Source organism: Magnolia sinica, chromosome 4, assembly GCF_029962835.1.
Source record: "Magnolia sinica isolate HGM2019 chromosome 4, MsV1, whole genome shotgun sequence".
NCBI classification, from domain to species: domain Eukaryota; kingdom Viridiplantae; phylum Streptophyta; class Magnoliopsida; order Magnoliales; family Magnoliaceae; genus Magnolia; species Magnolia sinica.
In genome coordinates this window covers 18,098,655-18,109,369 of record NC_080576.1, presented here as the reverse complement: position 1 = coordinate 18,109,369, position 10,715 = coordinate 18,098,655, and the positions used below count along the sequence as shown (strand labels likewise).

At 39.2% G+C, this 10,715-nt stretch overlaps 1 non-coding gene across 1 annotated transcript; it reads left to right on the top strand.

The window, feature by feature from the left end:
- Positions 1–5,341: 5,341 nt before the first annotated feature.
- Positions 5,342–5,448, top strand: LOC131244673 (small nucleolar RNA R71). The gene has a single exon (XR_009170453.1). It is a non-coding gene; the product is annotated as a small nucleolar RNA R71 (small nucleolar RNA).
- The last annotated feature ends 5,267 nt before the right edge of the window (positions 5,449–10,715 follow it).

Here is a 10,715-nt window from a genome sequence, read left to right as displayed (position 1 = left end):
GTACCAACATCACGCATCTTGAAATTCTAAGTGCCCTAGATGGCCGTCAAAATCACTTCGACTTCATCAGAAGTCCTGAAAAATTAAAAATTTTCACAATTTTTTATCAAGACTAAGAAAACACTGATTAGGAAACCTAATCTCCCACCCCCAACCTAAAATCTACATTGTCCTCAATGTAAAAGAAATAAGCATGCAATGCACATGGGACAACAAAAATATAAGAGGAGTGATGGAAAGATAGTACCTGGACGAAAGAATCAAAAGGCTTTCCAAAGATATCTACATAAGAGCGGGTCAGCACAAGAGAGAAACCAACAAAAATAAAAATAAAAATAAAAATAGCACAAATGAAATCCTACCTACACCACTTTCGCAGGTACTCTCGATTGCATTTAGCATATGCAACAAGCCTTTAAACCCCTAGGTTGCCCCTAGTGGACGAGTTTGAGTCTCGTGAGGGTTTGCAGTAATGTTACCCACAAACATTGAACTAATTAACGAAATGAAATAAAGAGCTGAGTTGCCTCCCAGGAGCGTTAAGTTTACTGTCTTCAGCAAGACAAATAAAGCAACTACCCTAGTCCTAAGAAAATAGGAAACCTACCTATACCTCCATTAGACTAGGAGATCAATCCTGGTAAACAGGATCAATCAGAGGCATGGACATGTCCTCTGAATCAAATTTCTCGACAAATGGTTTCAATCGATGTCCATTGACTTTAAACTCCTTGCCATTGTCGAAATCTCTTATCTCAATGGCCCCATGCGAAAAAACAGTGACAACAATGTAAGGGCCGGTCCAACGAGATCGAAGCTTACTCGGAAAGAGATGTAATCGAGAATTATACAAAAGGACCTTCTGACCAGGCGTGAATGATTTTCGCAAAATGTGTTGGTCATGAAATGCTTTCATCTTGTCCTTGTAAATTCTCGAATTATCGTACGCATCATTCCGAATTTCCTCAAGTTCATTCAATTGAAGTTTGTGTAGCGAGCCAGCGTTGTCCAGATTGAAATTTAGATTTTTGATCGCCCAGTACGCTTTATTTCCATCTCCACAGGCAAGTGACAAGCTTTCCCATAGACAAGTCTAAAGGGAGACATTCCAATAGGGGTTTTAAAGGCAGTATGGTATGCCCATAAGGCATCGGTCAATCGGATTGACCAATCCTTACGATCAGGGTTAACTGTTTTCTCCAAAATGTGTTTAATTTTCCTATTAGAAATCTCAGCTTGCCCACTTGTCTGTGGGTGGTATGGGGTGCTCACCTTATGAGAGATACCGTATTTCTTCATTAAGCTCTCAAATGGTTTATTACAAAAGTGTGAGCCCCCATCACTAATAATGGCTTGAGGCGTTCCGAATCGAGAAAGGATGTTTTCTTTTAAGAATTTAATGACCGTGCGATGGTCATTCTTTCGACACGGAATCGCTTCGACCCATTTAGTGACATAATCCACGGCGAGCAAAATATACAGATTTCCAAACGATTGGGGGAATGGTCCCATGAAATCGATGCCCCAGCAATCAAATGCTTCAATGATAAGAATGGGATTCAAAGGCATCATATTTCGACGGGACAATGCTCCCAATTTCTGACAATACTCACAAGCTTTGCAAAACTCATGAGTGTCCCTAAACATAGTGGGCCAGTAAAAGCCACACTGCAGAATCTTGGCCGTGGTCTTTTTAGCAGAAAAGTGACCACCACAGGCCTCTGAGTGACAAAAGGAGATGACGCTCTGATGCTCATCGTCTGGTACACATCTCCTTAGAATTTGGTCTGGGCAATATTTAAATAAATAAGGATCATCCCGAGAAAAGTTGCGCACCTCGGTGAAAAATTTCTTCTTATCTTGCGAGTCCACTGTGTCGGTATGGCCCCTGTAGCAAGATAATTAGCAATATCGCAAACCAAGGTGAATGGGAGACTCTGAACAGTTGTTCATCAGGGAACATGTCATTGATATGAGTCGTCTCAAGAGACTCAGAGGTATTAAGGCGAGAAAGGTGATCGGCCACTATGTTCTCTACTCCCTTTTTATCTTTAATTTCCAAATCAAATTCCTGGAGTAGAAGGATCCATCGTATCAAACGGGGCTTAGAATCATTCTTAGAAAGAAGATACTTAAGTGCTACATGATCTGTGTAGATAATGATTTTGGATCCGATCAAGTAGGACCTAAATTTGTCCAAGGTGAACACTACAGCTAAGAGTTCCTTTTCCGTAGTCGAGTAGTTCACCTGGGCAGAATTTAAAGTTCTACTTACATAATGAATGACGTAGGGCCTCTTATCTTTTCTCTGGCCTAGGACCGCTCCAAGCGCGTAATCAGAAGAGTCGCACATAAGCTCAAAAGGAAGGTCCAGTTGGGTGGCTGCATGATAGGTGCAGTGGTTAACGTGCCCTTAAGCTTGGTGAAAGCTTCCTGGCATTGCTTAGTCCACTCGTACGGAGCATCCTTTTGAAGAAGATTACATAAAGGACGAGAGAGGAGACTAAAGTCCTTTATGAATCGCCTGTAAAATCCTGCGTGTCCTAAGAAGGATCGCACGTCTCTGATGTTTTTGGGTGAAGGTAGGTTAGAGATAAGATCAATTTTTGCCTTATCTACCTCGATTCCTTTGGACGAGATGATATGCCCAAGGACAATTCCCTTCTGAACCATGAAATGGCACTTCTCCCAATTAAGTACCAAGTTCTTTTCTTCACATCTTTTCAGCACACATTTAAGACTTTCCAAGCACTTGCTGAAAGATGGACCGTAAACAGAGAAATCGTCCATGAAGACCTCTAGATATTGCCCTACCATATCAGAAAAGATACTAAGCATACATCGCTGAAAGGTGGCAGGGGCATTACATAGTCCGAATGGCATCCTTCGATAGGCAAAGGTGCCATAGGGACATGTAAATGTGGTCTTTTCCTGGTCTTCAGGGGCTATCTCTATCTGATTGTAGCCCGAATACCCGTCAAGAAAACTGTAATAGGAATGACCAGCTAACCTTTCCAGGATCTGATCAATGAATGGTAAGGGAAAGTGGTCTTTCCTCGTGATGGTATTCAACTTCCTGTAGTCAATGCACATTCTCCAACCAGTAGTGACTCTAGTTGGCATGAGTTCATTATTAGCATTGGCTACGATGGTGATTCCGGACTTCTTAGGGACCACTTGAGTTGGACTCACCCATTGACTATCAGATATAGGGTATATAATACCCACATCCAATAGTTTAAGAACCTCGGCCTTAACCACTTCCTTTATGTTTGGATTTAGTCTACGTTGTAGTTGCCGAGCGGTTTTTGCATTATCCTCAAGATATATGTGGTGAGTACAAATCGAGGGATCGATTCCCTTGAGGTCCACTATCGTCCATCCTAGGGCTCCTTTATGCTCAATGAGAGTAGATATGAGCATACTCTCCTGTTCTTTCTCCAGGTGGGCAGAGATCACCACCGGGTATGTCTCATCTTGACCTAAATAGGCATATTTCAAATCAGAGGGCAAAGGTTTTAGGTCAAGCTTCGGTGGCTTGAGGTTAGACGGTAGAGGCACTACATCGGTTTGTGGTAATTCTTCAAATTGTGGCCTCCACCGGTTAACTTCAAGTACCGGTGCAGTATCAAGCAAGGCGCACGTCTCCCTAAGCATATCATCATCAAAATCATGGGAGTGGGCCAGGCATGTCTCCAGATGGTCGGAGGATAAGGTCAGCGGTGTCATATCTTCCACGAAAGAGTCAATCATGTTAATGTCGTGGAAATCGTCATCATCCTCTGAGTTGCTGCCGTTATTGAAAAAAATGTTTGACTCCAATGTCAAATTTTCAAAAGACATAGTCATGACACCATTCCTGCAATTGATAAATGCATTTGACGTGGCAAGGAATGGGCGACCAAGAATGACAGGAATCTGAGTGCTCATGTTATTGATGGGTTCGGTGTCCAAGATGATAAAATCTATAGGGTAGTAAAATCTATCGACCTGGACTAACACATCCTCAATTATCCCTCTTGGTACACGAACAGAGCGATCAACAAGTTGTAGTGTGGTTAGGGTGGGTTTTAATTCACCCAAACCTAACTGTTTGTATACCGAGTAGGGAATCAGATTGACGCTCGCTCCTAAGTCAAGAAGTGCGTGATCAATTTGATGGTTCCCGATTACATATGATATGGTTGGGCTACCGGGATCCTTGAATTTCTGCGGCACGTCTTGCTTCAGGATAGTACTCACTTTCTCAGTCAAGAAGATTTTCTTTTGAATAATTTTCCGTCGTTTGGTCGTGCATAAGTCTTTCAGGAATTTGGCATATGAAGGTATCTGTTTAACGACATCAAGTAGAGGAATGTTGACTTTTACTTGTTTCAACACCTCTAGGATATCCTGAGAGTTAGAGAGAGGTTTTGGTGAAACCAACCGTTGGGGGAATGGAGCAACTGGCTTCTCTAGAAGTTCCGGTTCTACTTTTTGTGGGGCATCACTGGATCCATCATTGTTGTCCTCTTCTGGTTCTTGAGGCTTTTCGGGCCTAACCGGAAGAGTTTTATCAATGATCTTCCCACTCCTAAAAGTGGTGATGGATTTAGCATGCCCCATCTGATTTGAAGAGCTGGGATCATTATTCTCGTACTGCGGTTTATGATTGGGGAGAGGTTGTACAGGAAGCATCCCCTTTTCTATAACCATCATACAAGAATCTATCTTTTGCATAAAATCTGTAATTCCCCGCATTGCCTGAGCCAGCTCTTGTATGGGATTTTGAACCGGTTCCTCTTGAGGTTTCACTTTATTTGGATTTTGATTGAAGAAACCCGGAGGAGTAGCCGTCTGTCCATTCCTCCAACTAAAGTTTGGATGATTTTTCCAGCCAGGATTGTATGTATTGGAGTTAGGTCCAGTAAAAGGTCTTTGATAATTATTTACGGCATTGGCTTGTTCATTCAACACTCCTCGAAAGGCAGGTATTGTAGGACAGTTTTCAGTTGTGTGAATGTTGCAATCACAGATGCCGCAAACAATTTCATTGACCTTATCCTTCTTTCCTTCCATGGCCTCAACTTTCCTCATGAGTGTAGTCACTTTACACTTGAGATCATCCTCTTCTTTCAAGAGATATAATCCACCTTTCTCCTTTAATTGAGTCGGCCTAGACGTGGTATTCGACTTTGAGTAATAGTCCCAAGATTGTGTTTTTTCAGCCAAACTGTTGAGGTAATCTCGTACCTCGTCGACATCTTTATTAATGAACTCTCCATTACACATTGTCTCGACCATTTGGCACATGGAAGATGTCAGTCCATCGTAGAAAAAATTTGTAATGCGCCACGTTTCAAATCCGTGTTGTGGGCATAAACTGACCAAATCTTTGAACCTTTCCCAACATTGGAAGAATGTTTCATCTTCCTTTTGGGCAAAGTTCATGATTGCTTTTCTGAGGGTAATCGTTTTATGATGTGGGAAGAATTTTTTTATGAATTCCCTCTGCATGTCGTTCCATGTGCCAATGGATCTAGGACGCAGTGAATGTAACCACGTCTTAGCTTTCTCTTTTAAGGAAAAAGGAAAGAGTTTCAGCCTAATTGTATCCTCAGATACATTAGGAAAACATAATGTAGCTATAATCTCATCGAACTCTTTCAAATGTAAATATGGACTTTCTGATTCAAGTCCATGGAATTTGGGAAGGAGTTGGATAACTCCTGGCTTGATGTCCATTTGTCCTGTGTTTTCAGGAAAAATCATGCATGAGGGCGTACTCACTCCCGCCGGTTGTAGATAATCTCGTAAAGTACGAGGCGGGGGTGCCTGTTGCACCTCATTTTCATCTTGGGTATCCTCCACCCTGGGTGGAAATAGAGGAGGTTGGTCTTCAGCCATAACTTCACTTAACTCAGGGATTTCGAGTGGTGTCTAGTCCTGCGATGGATAGTCAACCCCTCAACCAATCCTCCTTCAGTCAAGAGACGTCGAGTGTTGTCACGGGCCCACTTGGGCATGAAAACACTCGCAGCCCTCAATTAAAAACCTAATCCTAAGAAAGGAAAAGAAAATCTAGAAAGAAAGAGAGAGTTGGAAAGAAATTACCAAATTGGAGTCCTGAGTTAAAACCTGCAAAATAAAATAAAATAAGTTAGATTTTTTTAAAAAGAGAAGAACAATCCTTTAAAAGAAAGATAGAAGTGAACTAGCTTCTAAAAGAAAGAATTCCTAAAAGAAAATGAAAATTTCTAAAATAAATTAGGAGAGTCCTAAACTAGAAAGTAAATTACTAAAAGAGAATTGAAAAATAGAAAGTAGGAAAGAAGCTTACCGAATTAGAAATTTCTATCTTAAATGCCTACAAAATATGAAGGTTAGTTTCTAAAAAAATTCTAAAAATAAATTAGGAAACAAATTAGATTTTAAAAGAGTTAAAATTAGAAAGTTACTAAAAAATAAATAGAAAGTTAATTTCTAAAGAGGGAAAGAAATAACCTAATTTCTTAAAGTAAACTATTTCCTACAGAAGGGAGGATACTCGAATTAGAAAATTTCTAAAATCTAAACCCTAATTCTAAAAATAGGAAAAAGTAGAGAGATTAGAAAGGAATTACCAATTGAGAACTTATGTCAAGATCCTATAAAACAGGAAACAAGTTAGTTTTGAACTCAAATAAAAATAAAAAAAAACTAAGGTTAGTAAAATCCTAATCTTAAACTAATCCTAAAACCAATTAATTTCAGAGAATCGTAACCGTCAGTCCCCGGCAACGGCGCCAAAAACTTGTTCACACCCCAAGTGCAGGGTTGTGATGTAGTAATAAACTCGGTAAGACCGAGGTTGAATCCACAGGGACTGATATCTGTACGTTATCTGAAACCAAGTAGAAATAGAACTAGACTAAGATGTGATCTAAACCAAATAGAATTTAAGAAATAATTGTGGAATAATTATCTAAAACTTTAAGGAATTCAGAGGAAGGAAACTAGGGATTCAGAGGATCCACTTGTAGAGATCAGGGAGAAATTATGCCTGCATCAAAAATCATGGACATTTAACTGAACTTACTTGATCTGGTTTTCAAGAGATGAAAGGTATATGAATTAGAATGGATTCCATCATCTAACCATGCCCAGGAGACAAAGCAAACAACAGGATTAAACTAATTACCAACCAATCAACAATGTATGAAGATCAGGAAGGGTACTGTCATCCTACCATGCCCATGGAGCAATGATGAACAACAGGGCTTCCTGACTTCATAAACATAAAAGGGGAAAGAAATATTCAGAGCCATTGCAAACCCATTGTAATTTCAGTCACAACAGACCATTAAAGACTAAGAAAAATATTCCTTATAATAATCACTAAATCAAATTCAGTTTATGAATTCAAATTAAACGCATGAAATAGTGTCTCCCATCTCGCTACAGGCTTCACCTCTTAGCCCTAGCTAAGAGGTTTAGCCACACATAGGCATGATGCGGCTGAACTTAAAAATAAAAAGAATTATAAAGGAAAAGAAGAAAGGAAACCAAAGACGTGCAGCAGCAACCTCCCTGACGTGCAGCAGCAACCTCTGTTTCTCTTTTTTTCTTCCGTTTCTCTTCCTTGAATCCTTTCTTCCCAAACCAAAGACGGCTTCTCACGTTTCTTCCTTCCACGTCCAGCCTTCCAATTCAATCCATGCAACCGTCCAAGCCCCACTCCTTTTGCTCCCGTTCCAGCCGTGGATGCCAACAGCCACGTCCAGTCAAAAACTTCCTTTCCATGCTTTCTCTTCTCTGTTTTATAGAAGACCCTCCTGAACACTTCGGTCGAAGTTTCCCTTCCGCACCAGGAGAGCTTTCGCACTTTGTTTCCACAACAGATTCTCGTATGCGCTGTGAAAAAGCAAAACGACTTGCGTTTGCTTGAGATTTTAGACGGCTAATCTTCCAGAACTGGAATCGGACTTCTTGGTGGGGTTCAAGATCGCTTACTCTATCATTTGAACGGACTGGATTGCTGATCAGATCACCATCTTGATCAAGGAACGGCCCGAAAATCCTGGTTGCGTGCAACAGAGTTTGGCGCTTCTTGCGCTGGGACGTTGGTGGAGGCCATGATCGAAATCGGTTGAGAAATCCCCACCGTCCATTGAAATCCTTGTGAAAAACCAGTCGGGGAGTAGTTTTCGTAGGTTCTTGTGCGGCCCATTGTACTCACTCAATTCACCGTTCATCCTATGTTGTGCATCGATCTTCGGGTTTGCATCTGCATGGGGCCAAAAGGTCACCTAAATGAGGGTTATAGCTACCCCACTGGACGAATGAATGGTGTGGATCATCTAAATCCATGATGATGGTGGCCCACTGCTACTTCCCGCGGTCGGCTGCGCGTGAAAGAGAAATAGAGATCGTTTCCTTCTCTGTTTGTGAAAGAATTCGAGTCCAGGAGTTTCCGTGCACGCCTGGTGCATCCATGCTGTACATGTGCAATGCCCATGTGGGTCCCATGCTGATGTATATGAGAGATCAGCTTCGTCCAACCTGGTTGCCGTATGATTTAAATGGTTGACACCAAAATTGAAGTATTTCAAGATATCAGGCGGGCCCCAGATTGATAAGTTGTGGGCTGATTTGTCCGTTGGGACATTTTCAAAAAGATCCAATGGCTGATTTTCGATGTGTATGGTTAATTTATGGTCCTCAGGCCATGTATGAAGTTTCGAGCTAAGTGGATGTGGAAACCTTGTGATCTTGCAATCTGGCTGACTTTCAGGCCGCTTGAGCTTCAGTTACTCGATTTTCGTAGATCCCTGGCGTGTAATCTCATTGATCTTGGTCCCATGGAGTCTGTCCCTTGCCTTGGTAGATTCTGAGCATTAAATCCATGCTTTTAGTACCCTTTTCAGTCCAGGCTTGTAAATACGCCCTACATCACAAACATGATTAAATCAGGCTGTTAAACCGTACTATGTTCGTAAATCCAGGCAGTAACTGGGTCTGATACGCAATATTTGACCCTCAACAATATGTAAGATTGGGCCCAAATTTGACCGACTACTTCCACTTTCATTTAACCTTCTTTTGGTCCAACCATGCTAAAAATGCATCATGGGACGTGGTAGTACATCAGAACCTTAATAATCACACCAGCCAGATGACCATTGTTGTTTAGTACGTGGGGACCTTTTTCCAATTGAAAAGACCATCAGTTTTCATTTTTTCCAAACTCCAGACGTGTATATTCACAATTCCGAATCAATAGCTTGGATCACCCACACTACGTGAAAAATGGAAAAAAATGACGAATTTCGAGACGGTTCTGGACCGTCTCTAAAATTGCTTGGTTTAAAGACGCTTTAGAGACGGCCGTAAACCGTCTCTAAAATTTTAGACGGCCCCTGACCGTCCCTAATATTGTCTTAAAAATTTGAACGTCTACAAATTATTTAAGACGGTCATTGACCGTCTATATGCGGCCATCTGAGACGGTCATTGGCCGTCTACATTAGAGACGGTCCTTGGCCGTCTTTTAGTTGTAATCTGAGACTGTTAAAGACCGTCTCTATTAGAGACGGTCCTTAGCCGTCTTATAGCCCTGTCAAAGACCGTCTCGATTAGAGACTGTCAACGACCGTCTCAATTAGAGACGGTCCTAAACCGTCTCTAATGCTAAAATTTGATTTAAAAAATATTTAAGAAACTTAGAAAAAATAATTAACAAATGTTTAAGAAAATTTTAGATTTAAAAAAAAAAAAAAACTTTGATTTTAAAAAATTCTAGATTTTGAAAAAAAAAATTAAGAACTTCGAATAATGTTGTTAACTTTGAAAAAAAAAAATCGATAAAAAAATGATATTTTGAAAAAGAAAATATAAAAACTTAAATAAAATTGTGAAAAAATTGACAAATTGTAAAAAAATATATATTTTTTAAAAAAGAAAACTAGATTTTGTATTTTGACAAAAAAAATTAAAAAGTTATATAAAAAGATTTCGATAAGAAAATGATATTTTGAAAAGAAAATTTTAAAAATTAAACAAAATTGTGAAAAAATCGACAAATTGTCAAAAAATATATTTTTAAAAAAGAAAACTAGATTTTTTATTTTGACAAGAAAAATTGAAAAGTTATATAACAAAAGTGAAATTTAAAAAATGATATTTTGAAAAAGAAAATTTAAGAAATTAAACAAAATTGTGAAAAAATTGACAAATTGGAAAAAATATATATTTTTTAAAAAAGAAAATTAGATTTTGTATTTTGACAAGAAAAATTAAAAAGTTAGATAACAAAAGTGAAATATTTTATAATAAAAATGATATTTTGTTAAAAGAGTAAAAATATATACATTTTGAAAAAAAAAATGTTATTTTTAAATAGAAATTGAAATTTATCTGTGAAAAATAAAATTACTAAATTATTAGGCACATTCACTAGTTGAACCTTTAATTATTGTTGGACAATCTAATCAGTTTAGATTAAAGAATAAATAATTTCAGATGTTTAAATCAAATTTCACTGAAATTGTGTGATCAATCTTGTATGCCTAATATCTTTCTCATATGTAAACTGATTGAGGCGAGTAACTACTCAAATTGAGGGTATTGATCAGTAAAATAGAGTGAACAGACCAGACATATAAAATGGGCCAAATTGTGACCTAACTTACTGACCTCGTGAGAACCTAAGAATTGATGTTAGTAAGTTTTGTGGGCCCCATCATGATGTGTGTCGA